At 44.8% G+C, this 17,528-nt stretch overlaps 1 non-coding gene across 1 annotated transcript; it reads left to right on the forward strand.

Moving 5' to 3' along the window:
• The first annotated feature begins 16,390 nt into the window (after window positions 1-16,390).
• TRNAW-CCA (transfer RNA tryptophan (anticodon CCA)) lies at window positions 16,391-16,463 on the forward strand. Its single transcript has one exon. It is a non-coding gene; the product is annotated as a tRNA-Trp (tRNA).
• The last annotated feature ends 1,065 nt before the right edge of the window (window positions 16,464-17,528 follow it).

Raw genomic sequence — 17,528 nt, forward strand, 5'->3', positions numbered from 1 at the left:
GCTGTAGCATTAAAGTGAGAAGAGGTCATTGCCTTTTCTGCCTTCTTCCTTGTCCTCACCCCCAGAGCCACTCTGTACCTCTAAAGTATGACTTGTGAACTAAGGAGGGCTCCTGAGCTTGGTGAGGGGACAGCTTATAACAGCTACTGCGTTTGGGCTGCAAATAATAAGGGACTGAACTCAAACTGAATTAAACCAGAGAGAATATTGTCAACTTCAGCAAAGACTTCCAGGCCAGGTGGGCTTCAGGCTCAAGGCGGAAACAAGGACTCAGGTTCCTTCCACGTCTCTGCTCGTCCAGCCTCAGCACTGGACTCATTCCAAGTCTGGGTCCCTGTGGTCTTAGCTGCTAGCACCCCAGCAGAGGGGGAGAGAGACAGAGACGGAGAGACACACACACACAGACAGACAGGGTGAAACAGAGCGAATGGATCTGGCTTCTCATCCCACCCCATCCCCCCACCCCCACGAAAGGTAGAACAATTTCCCAGAGACCTTCAGCAAACCACTCCTTGTGTCTCATTGGCTGAATCAGGTCATGCGCGTTCCAGAACCAGTCAGTAGCAGGATGAATGGGATTCTTCTCAAATGCCTCAGGGTCACCCCGTGAGCTGAAGTTCACCTGTGCTAGGTGGGAGGGGTGGGATAGACAGTGCGGAGGCCACCATTATACCCACTATTATAATATGGGTGGGCACTCCTGGGGCACCTGTGAGCACTACTAGGTTATGGGTAAACACTACCAGGACACGGGTCCTATATATTCTGCCACTGCTGGCTCCTCTGAGCCACCCTCAAGCTTGGCTCGCTCACAAGGGGGCCGGCAAAGCAACGGGATCTGGAAGATGGAGTCCAGTCATCCTCCCTTCACTTGGGAACGAGTCACATCCTCTCCTGCACATCTCTCCTCAACCCTCAGTTGTGGCATATGATCCTCTCTCAACGGGAGTGCTGGGCTCTGCCTGGGCCAGCAGGAGCTGCTTCCTAAAGCTGGGGCAGATGGTCTGCAGAGGAACTCCTGACACCGGCTGCTCAGCCACCATCGACCTCTAGCACCTTCCTGGCCAAGTCTCCTGGGATCTGGGGGAGGAAATGTGCTCCAGCAGTGACAAAAAAAGGAGTAGCTGTCAGCAGAGATCATTTCTCCACACAATTCCCCTTCACCTTAAACCTTTTAATCTGTCAAGTACCTGATTGGAAGAAGCATAATATTATGCAAATAAAGAAACACCCGTAGGGCACAGACCATTCACACAAGAACCTGGGTAACCCAAACAGCAATGGTGATTCCTTCCCAACTTCCGATGTTTCACTTGCCTTTATCATTTGATCCTCAGAGCAACATTGGGAAATAGGCGAAGAAAACTACATTATTCCCATTTAATAAGGGGGAAGTCTCAGGTGCTTAAGTATTTGCTTAAGCCTTGTCTCACATCTGACAAAGGACTTGCATCCAAAATACATAAAGAACTCTTAAAACTCAACAGTAAGGAAACCAACAACCCACTTTCAAAAATGACAAAGGACTTGAATAGACCTTCACCAAAGAGGATGTAAGAATGGCAAATAGGCACATGAAATGATGTTCAACATCCTTAGCCATTAGGAAAACGCAGATCAAAACCATAATGAAATACCAATTCACACCAACTAGAATGACTAATAAAAAGACAGACAATACCGAGTGCTGGCAAGGACACAGAGCAACTGGAGCATTTCTGGTGGGGATGGAAAATGGTACAGCCACTCTGGAAAATGGCTTAGTGATCTCTCATAACGTTAAACATATACTTTCCATATAACCCAGAACTCTCACTGCTGGATATTTACCTTAGAGAAATGAATAATTATATTCACACAAAAATCTGTACACACATGTTAATAGGAGTTTTATTTGTGATAGCCAAAAGCTGGGAACACCCAGATGTCCCTCACCAGGTGAATAAACAATACAATGGAATGCTACTCAGCAATGAAAAGCAACAAACTGTTGATAGAAGACGACCTGGATGCATCTCGAAGACATTATGCTGAGTGAGTGAGAGAAGCCAGTCTCAGAATTACATACACTATGATTTCATCTACATGATGTTCTGGAAGGAACAAAACTGTCATGATGCAGAGAATATTGGGATTGCCAGAGCTTCTGGGTGGGGGAGAGCATGGCCATAAAGGGAGTCTTTTGGGGTCATGGAACTATTCTGTATCCCAATTGGGGTGGTGGTCACATACATTTATATGTCTTAAATTTAGAGAAAAGGAAAAAGAGCCTAATTGTACTCTATGATAATTTTTAAAATAAAACTTCAAAGATTTGGTGATTTGAGACCAGGTCAAGTCCTTGCCCACTGCTGTCTCTGCCACAGTACACAGCCTTCATCAGCTCCAAGCTTTGCTCGCGGCACAGCCCCCGGACCCTCACTTAAAGCCTTGTCCTTTACAGAAAATTCTACTGAGGTTCACGCTCATGTTTCCCAGCCCGTGAAAGTAAGAAATTAGAAGGAGAAGGAAGAGAGCTGCTGGAAGCAGGCAGGCTAGCAATGCCGACAGCAGCAGCTGGCAGTGATCTTTCAGAGGAAGAAAAGTATGAAATGCAAGCATTGCATTTGGAACACACTAGTGTCTGGGCGATTTTGTTCAAGGGCTAACAACCCCAAGCACACACCTCTGAGACATGGGAGTCTCATGTCTGCGACATGGCTGAATGAGTCCACCTGCATATCGGTCCTGGTTCCTGTTGAGGAACCTGAATCCCAAGAGAAAGGTCACTTCAGGCTCCTGGCTGTCTCTTTGCAGCAGCTGGGAGGACTCAGTAGAGTAGGTGTCTAGTCCACTCACCAGCAACCCTGAAGGTTAGACGTGATTTGCCTTTAGATGGGACAAGAATTTGGATACCAGGATGCCATTGAGTATACCTGTCAATGGCCAGCACCTGCCCTCAGTATGACCTTGCTGTTGTCTCTTATTCCCATGACCAGTGGCCATCACCTCCAACATTTATTGAGCACCTACTATGTTCCTGGCACTTTCTTAAGAGATTTACGTGGATAGTTCCATTTAATCCTCACCACAGCCCTATGAGTAGGAAACGTAAAAAGTCCCATTTTACAGATGAGGAAACTGAAGCCAAAGAGGTCAAGTGACTTGCTTAAAGTCATACATCCAGGAAGTGGTGGAACCAAGACTGTATAACTCCAGAGCCTCCCCTCACAACCACTGAGCCGTACTGCCTCAAAGAGGAAGCCAAGGGCTTCCCTGGTGGCGCAGTGGTTGAGAGTCCGCCTGCCGATGCGGGGAACACGGGTTCGTGCCCCGGTCCCAGAGGATCCCACATGCCGCGGAGTGGCTGGGCCCACGAGCCATGGCCGCGGAGCCTGTGTGTCCGGAGCCTGTGCTCCGCAACGGGAGAGGCCACAGCAGTGAGAGGCCCGCGTACAGCAAAAAAAAAAAAAAAAAAAAAAAAAAAAGAGGAAGCCAAGGCATGGAAAAGAGCACAAGGAAAACGGACCTTTAGAGCTGTATTAGAAGGGAAGAAGAAGTGAGGATGACTAAGAAATTGGTGGTTCTTTTGCAAGGGATAGATATTTACAGTAACCTACAGAATGAAGTGTCTCATTTATACCACAATGTGCTTAAACTGTATATAACTTTGTTCCCTCTTTGCATCTGAATTTTTGTTAATTATATCACTTCTGGATCATTTAGAATCTATTCTTCCATCATAGTCACTGCATGTGTTTTGTCTTGGTCTACAGTGATATGAATCAACGTCCTCTGCCCGTTCTTTTTTTTTTTTTTTTTTTTTTTTTTGCGGTGCGTGGGCCTCTCACTGTTGTGGCCTCTCCCGTTGCGGAGCACAGGCTCCGGACGCGCAGGCTCAGCGGCCATGGCTCACGGGCCCAGCCGCTCCGAGGCGTGCGGGATCTTCCTGGACCGGGGCACAAACCCGTGTCCCCTGCATCGGCAGGTGGACTCTCAACCACTGCGCCACCAGGGAAGCCCCTGCCCGTTCTTTTGTTGAAGATTTTCCCATCATCTCTTGGGGGAGTCTAAGTTTATCCTCTAATAAATTCTGCCATTCAGGATAAAGAAGATGTGGCACATATATACAATGGAATATTACTCAGCCATAAAAAGAAACGAAACTGAGCTATTTGTAATGAGGTGGATAGACCTAGAGTCTGTCATACAGAGTGAAGTAAGTCAGAAAGAGAAAGACAAATACCGTATGCTAACACATATATATGGAATATAAGAAAAAAAATGTCATGAAGAACCTAGGGGTAAAACGGGAATAAAGACACAGACCTACTTGAGAATGGACTTGAGGATATGGGGAGGGGGAAGGGTAAGCTGTGACAAAGCGAAAGAGAGGCATGGACATATATACACTACCAAACGTAGGGTAGACAGATAGTGGGAAGCAGCCGCAGAGCACAGGGAGATCAGCTCGGTGCTTTGTGACTGCCTGGAGGGGAGGGATGGGGAGGGTGGGAGGGAGGGAGATGCATGAGGGAGGGGATGTGGGAACAGATGTATATGTATGACTGATTCACTTTGTTATAAAGCAGAAACTAATAAAAAAAAATAGAAAAAAAAAATTCTGCCATTCAAACACTAGGAATTCTCAGTTGCCTTTGTACTTGAATGACAGTTCGGCTTGGAATAAATATAATACTTTTTTTGTTAAAAAAAGGAATGAAGTGTTTAATTCAATAGTGGCTCATAGCTAGGACATAATCAAGTCCTCCAGAAACAAGAAAAATGGATTCTCAAAGCTATTTTAGCAACTGCTCCAACCTGCACAAAAGTTATTAACCACGTGAGAAAATTTTAGCAAAACTTAGAAAGATATTTATTTAACTTAATGTGTGGGGATGCTTACGAGAAATGAGACATCATAGAATTGCGATTCCTGAGAAACCCAGTCATACGTACACACCTTTCCTTTTGTAATCTAGGTATTCTCAATGGTCTCAGGAATTATACTCCAGAATTACATGGGTCTCCTGTACAGTATGGAAAGAACTTGGGTGCTTAAAGGAAAAGCCCTCAGTTGTCTAGAAAATCCAGTTTGTGGAACATTTCTCCCCAAACCACAGAAGATAAACCACAGGATAGAATTCCCTCCCCAGTGCCCGAAAACTCCCTTGCAGGAGTTTTCTGACTTTAAAGAAGAAAATAGTAGGGACACCAGGGTAACGATTAAGCCACAGAAAAGCCTAAAGTATTTGTGATGTTTAAAAAAAAAGAAAGAAAGAAAAGGCAGAAACTGTGGAAATCAGCCTTTGAGATGCCCTTTCCCCACCCCCGATGGTCACGCCTCCTGGTTTTCACATCCATGTTTCATCCCCTTCCCTTGAGCGTGGGTGGGGCGAATGACTTGCTTCTAACAAATAGAATGTGGTGGAAATAATGGGACACCAATTTCAAGATTAGGCTATAAAAAGACTGTCTTGGGGGACTTCCCTGGTGGTCCAGTGGTTAAGACTCTGTTCTCCCAATGCAGAGGGCCCAGGTTTGATCCCTGGTCAAAGAACTAGATCCCCCATGCTGCAACTTAAGATCCCCCATACTGCAACTAAGACCCTGCACAGCCAAAAAAATAAATAACTATTAAAAAACAGAAACAAAAAGAAAAAGACTGTCTTGGGCCTCAGCCTCTCTCACATTACTGACTCCAGGGAAGCCAGCTGTTATGTCACAAGGCAGCACTGTGGTGAGGCCCACGTGGTGAGGGACGAGGGACCAAGGACTGCCAACAACCATGGACGTGAGCTTGGAAGCCGATCCTCCACCTCCGCTGAGGCTTCAGAAGAGACTGCCGTCCTGGCCAACAGCTTGACTGAAACCTCCTGAGAGATCTTGAGCCAAAAGCCCTGAGCTAAGCCACTCCTAATTCCTGACCCACAGGAACTATGAGATAATAACTGTTGTTTTTAGCTGCTGTTTGGAGGTGATGTGTTATGTAGCAATAGATAACTAACAAACACACAAATTAAATAGACTGTCAGAGACAGTTTACACATTATAAGTTGGTAATAAAGACTACCTTACGCTGCATTCCACTTACCACCCCTTGCATACTGGAAACACTCAAGATTCTGTTACCATCACCGTTTCAAAGAGATATTGTCATTTGTAACCGGATTTGCTCTGATCATTTGAATGGAGAGCTAGGTACAGTAAAAATAAATCTTGCCTGATAATGAGGACTAGGTGTAATAAAGGAGACCTCTAAGCTCTCCTAGGCTACTGTACAAGACACCCCAAGGCCCTGTCTCCCGAAGTACCATTTAGTTTTTGCTTTTATAGAAAGTGTGTATATAGCGCAGAATATGATCATTTGATAGAATTTTCCAAGGTGGGGTGGATTTACTCCAAAACTTTTCCTGGGCCAGCTTTCCGTTTGGATTACTGGCAGGAAAACTTGCTCCCTCAGTGCCTCGACCTCCTTCCCACACACTCAGAGGAAGGAGCTTGGGCTTATAGGACATGGGGGACCGAGTCTACTTCTGTTGAACTGCAGAAGGCAACTCCACGGTTGAGCGAGGACCTTTCGAAGCGAAGAACAACCACCCTCCCCAGGGGCATTTTTCCTAGGAATGCTGGCTTGGGGAGCTTTCCTGAGCCTCCTCTGGGCCTCGCTGTCCACCCCTCAGCCTCCCTTTTCTGATGTCTCAGGGCCTCTGCAGCACAAAGACCCTCTCAGGCCTTCACTTAAGACTCCAGGAAGGAAGGGGGGTGCATGCTCTGAACACGGTGACACACGCTGGGTCACCTGACTCAGCCTGACCTCGGGATTCCTCAGGTGCCTTTGGTGGAAAATCAAGCCCAGACTCCTCAGCCCAGCCTGGGATGAGGAGGAAAAGGGAGGTTGGGGAGCGGGAGGGATGGTGACTCCAGCCCCACAATCCCGGGCCTGAGAAGCAGGCTTCCATTTTTTGCAGGGACGTGGAAAGAAACCATCTCTTGACTTGGCCTGTTCATTCCATTTGTTTAGGCGTGTTTTTTTTACTCTCCTTTTCCTTAGTTCAATTCATTTAACAAGTTGAATGTCTAGAACTGGCTTAGATCTTATTTCCTGCTTAAAGACAGATCATCAAAACAACAAAAGTCATTCAGCCACCCATGACCCTAATAATCAGGAGAACCTCTGCATCCACAGTAGCCTGGATTCAGGTCAGCATGAGTTAGGGGAGGGGAGAAGGTTACCCAGGAAACCCGGAGGCTATTTGGGATGAGTCAGACCTCAGAGGGCCATAATGGATTGTTGGAGCAGATGGTTCAAGCTGGCCTTGTGTTCCTGAGTCCCAGTCTCAACTCTAATCATTCAGCATTATTAGTCCCTGTTGGGTAGAGAAGCCTCTGAGGATAAGGGCTCCATCTTCTCCTTTTGGGACCCCACCCCCAACCCCTGCCAATGGCTCAGCAGGAAGTGTTATTGATGGATGGTGTCTTACCCTCTGAGCTCAGGGTCTTGCCCGGCAACGTCCTAAAGGGAAGCAAGGCTGGAAAGTGGAAAGGGACCTCTAGGGGGGTAGATTGGTTCATAGATGCTTATGTAGGATTTCCCCACCCTGGCTCAGCCCTCTGCATTACAGCCCAGACCTAACAGGTGGAAGGAGTTGACCACCTACACATATAAAGGATGAAGAGAACGCTGACTAATTTTTATTGAGCCTGGTATGCTCAGAACTGTGTCAGACCATGTATTATAAGAATAGCTACAATGTGAGTTATGAGGGACCCAGTTTGATTCTAGGTAGGATTTGGGTATGCCTGGACACCTCTGGAATACCAGTGGGGAAGATCCCTTCAGAAATCTATTTTCATGAGGACTGAGAGATCACCTGGCAAGAATTCACCCCAAGGGAAAAGGGAAATTACCTGATGTGAGTGTGGTAACATCTATTAGGATCAGTTTCAGCTGACTATAACACACCAAAAACAGGAAACCCTCAAAATAACTGTAGCTTAAATAAGATTGAAATGTATTTTTCTTTGATGCAAAGGAGGTCCAGAACTGATGGTCCAGGACTGGCATGGAGATTCCACAGTATCATTAGGGACATGGACTTCAACCTTTCTGCTTCACTGTTTAGGGACATAGCTTCTGTCTACAAGCTCTCCTCAGGGTCCAAAATGGCTGTTGGAGCTCCAGTCATCACAACTCAGGCTGCTGGCTGAAAAAATGAAGGAAGAAGGCAAAAAGGGACACACTTATAGCTGAGAAATTTCCCTAAGCAGTCTTCTTTATATACAGCATTTCTGCTTATGTCCTGATGGCCAGAACTTAGTCACATGGACATATTGAGTGCCAAGGGAAGCCAAGAAATCTTGTCTTTTACTCCAGGTGGCAAGGGGCCCAGCTGGACATCAGTGTTTACTTCCTAAGGAGAAAGGAGAAGATGGATTTCTGTATATGCAATGAGCAACTTCAGCCATCGGAACACTGCCAGGGAGTCCTATGGCTGCATGTCCAGGGCCTCAGAGAGGGAGGAGGCCTCAAGAAAATTCTGAGACCTGGGGGCCTAAGGACTGTTAAATTGGGTCCCTTCCACTGAGAGTAACATCAAAGAGGGGAGAAGAGCTTTTTCCCGACAATTTCCCCAAACCATAGCTCAGCTTTGATAAAGGCCCCCCAGGGCTGAGTGAAGGACAGTGGTTAAGGTGCCTGGCAGGGCAACGCCAATGCATGGGAGTATCCGGCTTCTTGGTAAGCACGTGTGTAGGGCATTCCCTAACTGCCCTCACAAATACTGGAAGCAGGGGAAGCGGGGGTTCACAGGTCACGGAGAATCAGTGAAACTTCGATTACCACTGTCAAAGTGACCCTATTCATCCTCAAGACCAGTGAGACTGTGGCAATTCCACTACATTAATCCTCACAACCAACTTTAAGGCACGTAAGATTATCCCCTTTCCAATAGCTGAGGAAACTGAGGCTCAGCCGAGTGAAGTAATACGGGCCCAACGTCATACACCTGGTGAACGCAGAACTGTGAGTAAACCCAGGTGTGTTGATTTCAAAAGCCCTGTTGTTTCCACTCGACACCCTACCATGCCTTCTCTATGCTAAGAAGAGTCTGGGGCTGGAAGAGAGAGAACGAAACAGGACAACCAATGAAGCCTGGGAGACACTTGTGAATTTTTTCTGCCCAGAATCCCTTCTTTTGAGCAAGGATCCTGGCCCAGTCCTTATAATTGGTGGAGAGTCAACCACGGAGGTTCACTTCTCAGATCCCCCAGCGAGCAGCTAAGGCAAACTTAAATTTAGACTCTTTCTCCTGGGAATTTGAATCTTGAGTGGGCTCACAGGGCTTGAAGGAAGCAGGGCAAAATTATCCCACAACCGCTCCCTACAGAGACCTTCTGTGAATCCCTGACATGTTCCTGACCTTCAGTCCCATGAACTACCCAAAATCCCAACAGAGCATAGATGTCAATAGCTATTCTCCCTTCTTCCTTAGAAATAAAACTTGCAGTTTATGGAGTGAATAAATGTACCCAGCTTTATTTATTTATTTATTTATTTTTGGCTGCGTTGGGTCTTCGTTGCTGTACGTGGACTTTTCTCTAGTTGCGGCAAGCAGGGGCTACTCTTTGTAACGGTGCATGGACTTATCACAGTGGCTTCTCTTGTTGCGGAGCACGGGCTCTAGGTGCGCGGGCTTCAGTAGTTGTGGCATGCAGGCTCAGTAGTTGTGGCACACAGGCTTAGCTGCTCCGCAGCGTGTGAAATCTTCTTGGACCAGGGCTTGAACCCATGTCCCCTGCATTGGCACGCAGATTCTTAACCACTGAGACACCAGGGAAGTCCCTGTACCCAGCTTTAAAGACATTAACTCATTTGGGAGATGCACTTTTTTATCCCTTCTTCCTCCTTTTTTCTACCTGGAGTGCTGATGTGATGGCTGGAGCTACAATGACCATATCACAGCCATAAAGTGAACTTGAGGGTAGAAATCAGCCCTAAGGATGGTGAGGAGAAAGGCAGAGGAGGCTGAGTTCCTGAGGAGTTAGTGAAACTACCATACCAGCCCTATATTACCTACCTTCAGGCTTGAAGTGAGAGAAAAAACAATCCTCCAACTCATATAGGTTGATATTACTTCAAGTCTCAGTCATTAGCAACCAAGATAAATCCTAAGCAATACCCACTGTCTTGCTTAAATTAGAGGTAGTAACTTTGCTTCCAATTAGAGATGAGACAGACCCCTTTGAATTAACGAAAGTGTAAGTAGGAGCCCAAGGGGCAAAACATATCCCTCAAAAACTGCTAAGGTAATTTGTCTCTCCTGACTAATACTTCTGCCCTTGGCACTGTCCTGCTGAATCCTCCACTACCAGGTGGGAGACTAAGCAGGTGAAGGAGAATTCCCAGCTCTTATGGTTATAGGAATAGGTATGTACACTATGATCCAAGATGGAATCCTTCAAACCCTGCTCACTGGGACTGGTTCTAGGAGACCAGAAATATGCACTAGTCTTGAAATCAGCAGACCAGATTCAAGCTCTTGGCCTGTGACTGATTCTATAATCTTTACTCTCTGAACCTCTCTAAGCCTCAGTTTCCTCATCTTTAAAATGGGAAGGAAGTAAAAATCAGTGAATATAGAAATGCTTCATAAACCATAATGCTCTTTACACATCATTGCTGTTAGTTTTTTTTAAGTGTTGAGTTTTAGCTATCTTAAGAGGTAAATGGGTTTGTGGGCTCACTCAGAAACAATATTCACAACATTGGTTGTGTTGTGAAATGAGCTCAGTTCCAAACAATTCACTTGCTTTTCAAACCCTACTGACTCCTATATGGAGAAGGTCAGTGCTGTTACGTGTTACTCTTCAGATGTTGCTTGTGTTAATGTACAATTTAAATAATTTTTAAGGGAGAGATAGTCATACGCAACTGGCTTTCTTTGGAGTTGGTCAGACTTCAAAGGTTTGGAAGACTTATGCTTGGGTTAAGTTAGGACCAACACCAAAATATTTGACTGCCTTCACGGTGCTCTGTGTTCAACCACGTGCCTATGGCCAAGGCCCAGGTGAAATTAGTTTTTCATAAGTTGACAGCAAGTTTTACCCTAAACTTTTGTGTTTTTAAGATAATCCTTTGCATTTGCAAATTTACAATTTCCGAAGTGCTTCTGGACCCAGCAAGTCTTCCAGACTCACAACGACCCATTACAAGGACAGATATTATTTTTCCCATTTTACAAATGAGCCGATTATTTCAAAAGAACTAACTGAAAGTGAAATGATTTCCCCAGCATGGCCCAGAAGCGGTAGAGGTGGGACTTGAAGGCACCTCTGCTTCCCTCTCCATCCCCATGAAATGTGCAGGGCAGGCCATGTGATGTTGACGTCTCCCACTGTTTGGGTTACAGCCGACATTTATAAGGCAAAAGATTAGGGCTGATCACTGAGACCATAGCCTTCAAACTTTAGTTTGCCAAAGGATCACCTGAGGAAATTATAGAGAAGGTCTGGGCAGGGCCAAGGAATCTGCACATTCATATTGTTCCAGAATTCTTGCTACAAGAAGTGTGGTCCTGGACCAGCAACATCAGCATCACCTGGAAGCATGTTAGAGATGCAAATTCTCAAGCCCCATCCCAGACCCACTGTATAAAAGTCTGCATTCAAACAAGATCCCCAGGTGATTTGTATGCACATTAAAGTTTAAGAAGCCCTGCCCTGTGGGTTTCAGATGCAGGTCTTCTAGACCTCACTTTCCCAAAGAGCGTCCTGGAAAAAAATATACTGATCCATTTGGTTAATTTACTCAATTCCATGAAAAGGGTAAGTCAAGCAACTAAAACAACAGACCAATGGACTGAAACAACTGTTTAAAAAATTGAAATATAGTTGATTTATAATATTGTGTTAGCTTCAGCTGTACAGCAAAGTGATTCTGTTATATATACATATATTTTTCAGATTATTTTCCATTTCCCTGTGCTATACAGTAAATCCTTGTTGTGTCTCTGTTTTATGTAGAGTAGTTTGTTAATCTCAAACTCCTAATTTATCCCTCCCCTCTGTCTTTCCCCTTTGGTAACCTTAAGTTTGCTTTTTATGTCTGTGAGTCCATTTCTGTTTTGTATATAGATTCATTTGTATTCTTTTTTAGATTCTATACACAAGTGATGTCATATAATATTTGTCTTTCTCTTTCTGACTTACTTCACTTAGTATGATATTCTATAGGTCCATCCATGTTGCTGCAAATGGCAATATTTCATTTTTATGGCTGAGTAATATTTTATTGTATATATATACCACATCTTCTTAAACCAATTGTCTGTTGATGGGCACTTGGGTTGTTTCCAAGTCTTGGCTATTGTAAATAGTGCTGCTATGAACATTGAAGTGCATGTATCTTTTAAATTAGAGTTTTCATCTTTGGGGGATATATGCCCAGAAGTGGGATTGCTGGATCATATGGTAGCTCTATTTTGTTTTTTAAGGAACTGTCATACTATTTTCCATAGTGGCTGCACCAATTTACGTTCCCACCAACAGTGCAGGAGGGTTTCCTTTTCTCCATACCCTCTCTAGCATTTGTTGTTTGTAGACTTTTTGATGATGGCCATTCTGACCGGTGTGACATGATACCTCATTGTGGTTTTGATTTGCATTTCTCTAATAATTAGCGATGTTGAGCATCTTTTCATGTGTCTGTTGGCCACCTGTATGTATTCTTTGGAGAAATGTCTATTCAGGTCTTCTGCCTGTCTTTTGATTGGGTTGTTTGGGTTTTTTTGATATTAAGTTGTCTGAGCTGTTTGTATCTTTTGGATATTACTGCATGTCAGTTGCATCATCCACCTGTCAGTTGCATCTTTTTGCAAGTATTTTCTCCCATTCCAGAGGTTGTCTTTTTGTTTCGTTAATGGTTTCTTTTGCTGTGCAAAAGCTTTTAAATTTGATTAGGTCCCATTTGTTTATTTTTGCTTTTCTTTCTTTTACCTTGGGAGACTGATCTAAGAAAATATTATTACAATTTAAGTTAGAGAATGTTTTTGCCTACATTCTCTTCTAGGAGTTTTATGGTGTCATGTCATATATTTAGGTCTTTAAACCGTTGAATAATTTTAATTGTTTGATGGCAGCAGACAGATTCTCCATGCAGACCGGGAACCCGTTCTTAGGGACAAACATGTGTGAAGCACTTGTAAACATTCTCTCTCAACTGCTCAGCAACCCTGTGCAATGAGATGCATTATCACTGCTTTGTAGATGGGAAAACTGGATCTCAGAGAAAAGGAGTGGCTTACCTCATATCACACTGTTTGTAAGGAGTAGAATCAGGTTCAAACCCTAACCATCACACCCTCTATTGTGGGACACTAGTGGTACCTCAGTTTTAGTTACTCTGCAACAGTGATTCCAAAGTCTGATCCCCAGACCTGCAGCATCAGCACCACCTGGAAACATTAGAAATGCAAATTCTGGGGCCCACCCCAGGCCTGTTGACTCAGAAAGTCTGGGAATGGGATCCAGATGACTGTGTCTTAAGCCCTCCAGGTGATTCTAATACACCCTCAAGCTTGAGAACCTCTTTGCTACAGATTCAAGACTGATGAGATGCATCAGGGGAGGTGGTACCCACCAGACCTGACTAGAGGCCCAATGTACTCAAAAATATTCCAAGCTTTCCATGGTAGCTGAAATTCCAGCACAGGTGGAGTTCCCTTAATATGATGCAGTGGGGCCTTGATACTCAAATGGCCAGAACAACAGTGTCCGTATTACCTGGGATTGTGTTAGAAATGTAGAATCCAGGGCCACGCCCCAGACCTACTACATCAGAATCTACATGTTGAGAAAATTCAGATGCACATTAGAATTTGAGAAGTACTATAGCAGACTGAGCACTAGGTTTGGAGTCTTAATTCCTGAGTGTAAATTCCAACTTCACCACTTTCTTAGACCTCCCATCTAGAACTCCCACCCTGCCCAGTTCCTTTAGGAACTGGTAACTCCCAGGTAAAATCTTCAGAGCCTCTGGAATGTGTGCCAGAGTTCACTCTGGGAAGCTGACACAGCTGAGTCTCAGCCAGCCCCTACTCATGTTGGGATCCTGTCCTTGACCCTGAAAGAAGTCCCAGGACTGTGACATAACCCTGAGAGTCTCCAGTGAGCTGACAAAGCCAAGAAAGAGTGATGAAACATTATGTAGCATGAAACAAAGAGACTGGATGGGTGAGGCGAGGTGAGGACAGGAAGGATGGGCTAGAGCCTGAGAAAATGGAGCAAAGGCTGAAGGGCAGAAGGGAGAAGCTCAGTTTAGAAGATTGTCTGCTGACACCAGGCTGGTGCACCATGCTGGACACCTCCTATGGTGTTGAACCCATTCCTATTACTAGGTTAGGGTTCTGCCTCAGTTTCCCACTTGACATTCTAGCCCCCTTCCCTAGGCCCATCCTTAAGAGCCAGCCTGATGGCCAGCCTGCTCCCGATCCAACCAGTGCCCCACCCACAGATGCTCTTCACTTCCTCCTCTTCCCATTGGCCCTGGCTTGCTGGGTCCTATTTGCCTTAGAGTCAAGACCATCAGAAGTATAACTACAATAGACCTTACAGAAATAAGGAACCTTGGAGGGATTTGGCAGTTAATCTGGTGGACAGGGAAGGAAAGGCTGACAAATACATCAGAAATAGCTGAGAAAAACCACCCAAACCACGGATCACAGAGAAGAGAACAGAATAAAAGAAGGACAACACTGGTGGGGAAACCATGTGCACTTTGAGGGAAACCTAATATGCACGTGTCTGGGACTTTTAAATCATCAGAATACTTTTTAGTGAGAGCTATTTGATATCCAGGAAGCCTTTAGAATTATTTTAGTAGGCTTTGTTAAGCTCTTTGTTTTCAACATCAGGAAATTCTGTCCTGCCAGGAGGGGACTACTCAGATATCAGATTGAAGCCTATGAGATTCCAGAAAAACTTAACATGGCCACACCCATTGTGAGACCCAGCTGGCCAACTTGACCACCCATACCCACGCTGGCACTTCTCTCTGGGTTCTTCTCCATCTGGTAAATTTCTGAATCCAGGTGTATTCGTAGGCTCAGGCTACCATAACAGGATACCACAGACTAGGTGGCTTAAACAACAGAAATTCATTTTCTCACAATTCTGAAGGCTAGAAGGCGAAAACAAGGTACTGGCAGGGATGGTTTCCAGTGAGGCCTCGCTGCCTGGCTTGCAGACAGCCACCTTCTTGTTGTGTCCTCATATGGTCTCTCCTCTGTGCATACACAGAGAGAAGAAGAGAGAGCTCTGGTGTCTCTTCCTCTTCTTATATACCAGTCCTATTGGATTAGAGCCCCATGCTTATGGCCTCATTTTACCTTAATTACCCTCCTTAAAGGCCCTATCTCCAAATGCAGTCACATTAGGGGTTAAGGCTTCAACATGTGGATTTGGAAACAGGAGAAACAATTGAGACCATAGCACCAGGGTTGAGAATCTGGGCTCCAATCACTCAGCAAGATGCAGCAAATGGAGCCTGTTATTGGCAGATTGTGCCCTAGAGGCCACAGCTCTAAGTAGTAGAGGTGAGTCTCCTCACCTCTGCACCTCTGTTTCCTCCTCTATAAGGAATGAAGTGGGACAAAGCCCTGTTGTGTTACTGGGACCCCTAAATTCTTATTCTGGCTCTGCCACCATCCAGCTGAGTGTCTTTGGGTAAGCACAGCCTTTCTGTGACCCATTTAGTAATATATATAAAAAGAAGTGTCAACTCAACAACAAAAAAACAAACAACCCAATTTTAAAGTGGGCAAAGGACTTGAATAGACATTTCTCCAAAGAATATATGCAGATGGCCAATAAGTATATGAAAAGATTCTCAACATCACCAATGATCAGGGAAATGCAAATCAAAACTACAGTGAGATACCACCTCATACCCATTAGGATGGCCATAATCAAAAACAGAAAATAGGGCTTCCCTGGTGGCACAGTGGTTAAGAATCCACCTGCCAGTGCAGGGGACATGGGTTCAAGCCCTGGTCCAGGAAGATCCCACATGCCACGGAGCAACTAAGCCCGTGCACCATAACTACTGAGCCTGTGCTCTAGAGCTTGCAAGCCACAACTACTGAGCCCACGTCCCACAATTACTGAAGCCTGCGCACTGCAACGAAGAGTAGCCCCCCTCTCGCCGCAACTAGAGAAAGCCCATGCACAGCAATGAAGACCCAATGCAGCCAAAAATAAATAAATAAAATTTTTTTAAAAACAGAAAATAACAAGTGCTGGTGAAGATGCAGAGAAATCGGAAGCCTTGTGCATTGCTAGTGAGAATGTAAAATAGTGCAGCCAGTATGGAAAACATTATGGCGGTCCCTCAAAAAAAGTAAACATAGGGACTTCCCTGGTGGTCCAGTGGTTAAGACTCCATGCTCCCAGTGCAGGAGGCCCAGGTTCGATCCCTGGTCAGGGAACTAGATCCCACATGCCACAACTAAAGATCCCACACGCCGCGATGAAGATCTCATGTGCCTCAACTAAGAGCCAGCACAGCCAAATAAATAAATAAATAGATTTTTTAAAGTAAATATAGAATTACCATATGATCTAGCAATCCCACCTCTGGGTATATACCCAAAAGAATTGAAAGCAGGGACTCACACATACATTTGTACACTTATGTTCATAGCAGCGTTTGCCAAAAAGTGGAAACAACCCAAATGTTCATTGATGGATGAATGGATAAATAACTTGTGGTATATACCTACAATGGATATTATACAGCCTTAAAAAGGAAGGAAATCCTGTCACATGCTACAACATAGATGACTTTGAAGACATTATGCTAAGTGAAATAAGCAGTCATAAAAGGTCATAAAATGTCATACTGTATGATTCCATTTATATGAATTTCCTAGAGTAGTCAAAATCATAGAGACAATATAGAATGGTGGTTGCTGGGTGCCGGGGGAAGGGGAGATTGGCAAGTTACTGTTTAATGAGTACAGAGTTTCAGTTTGGGAAAGATAAAAAGTCCTGGAGATGGAAAATGAAGAGCAGTCATTGGACCAAATCTAAAGTGTCATCCAGCTCTGAAATTCTAACCCTCGTGGTGCCAACAGAGCATAAAAGGAGATTCCTCCTTTCCATCATCAAATGGTAAAACTGAATTGTAAGCCTCTTTCCAGCCTGCACTTCCCAGACCTGTTTGGGAGAAAAACACTGGATGAAAGTCTGTGGGTTTGGCTGATCTTGCAACTAGCTGAGGGGAGGATGGAAGCCCCTGGAGAAACTTCACTTGTAGGCAGCTCTGGGCAAGTATTTTGTGATCTTTGGAAGGATAAAATTCTTTAAAAAATCAGTGTTTGGGACTTCCCTGGCAGTCCAGTGGTTGGGACTCCGTGCTTCCACCACAAGGGGCACGGGTTCAATCCCTGGTCGGGGAACTAAGACCCACATGCCATGCAGCGTGGCCAATAAATAAATAAATTTAATTTAATTTAAATTAGTTTAAAAAATCAATGTTCTTGTACTTTGGG

The sequence above is a fragment of the Mesoplodon densirostris genome, chromosome 4 (assembly GCF_025265405.1).
Source record: "Mesoplodon densirostris isolate mMesDen1 chromosome 4, mMesDen1 primary haplotype, whole genome shotgun sequence".
Lineage (NCBI taxonomy): Eukaryota > Metazoa > Chordata > Mammalia > Artiodactyla > Ziphiidae > Mesoplodon > Mesoplodon densirostris.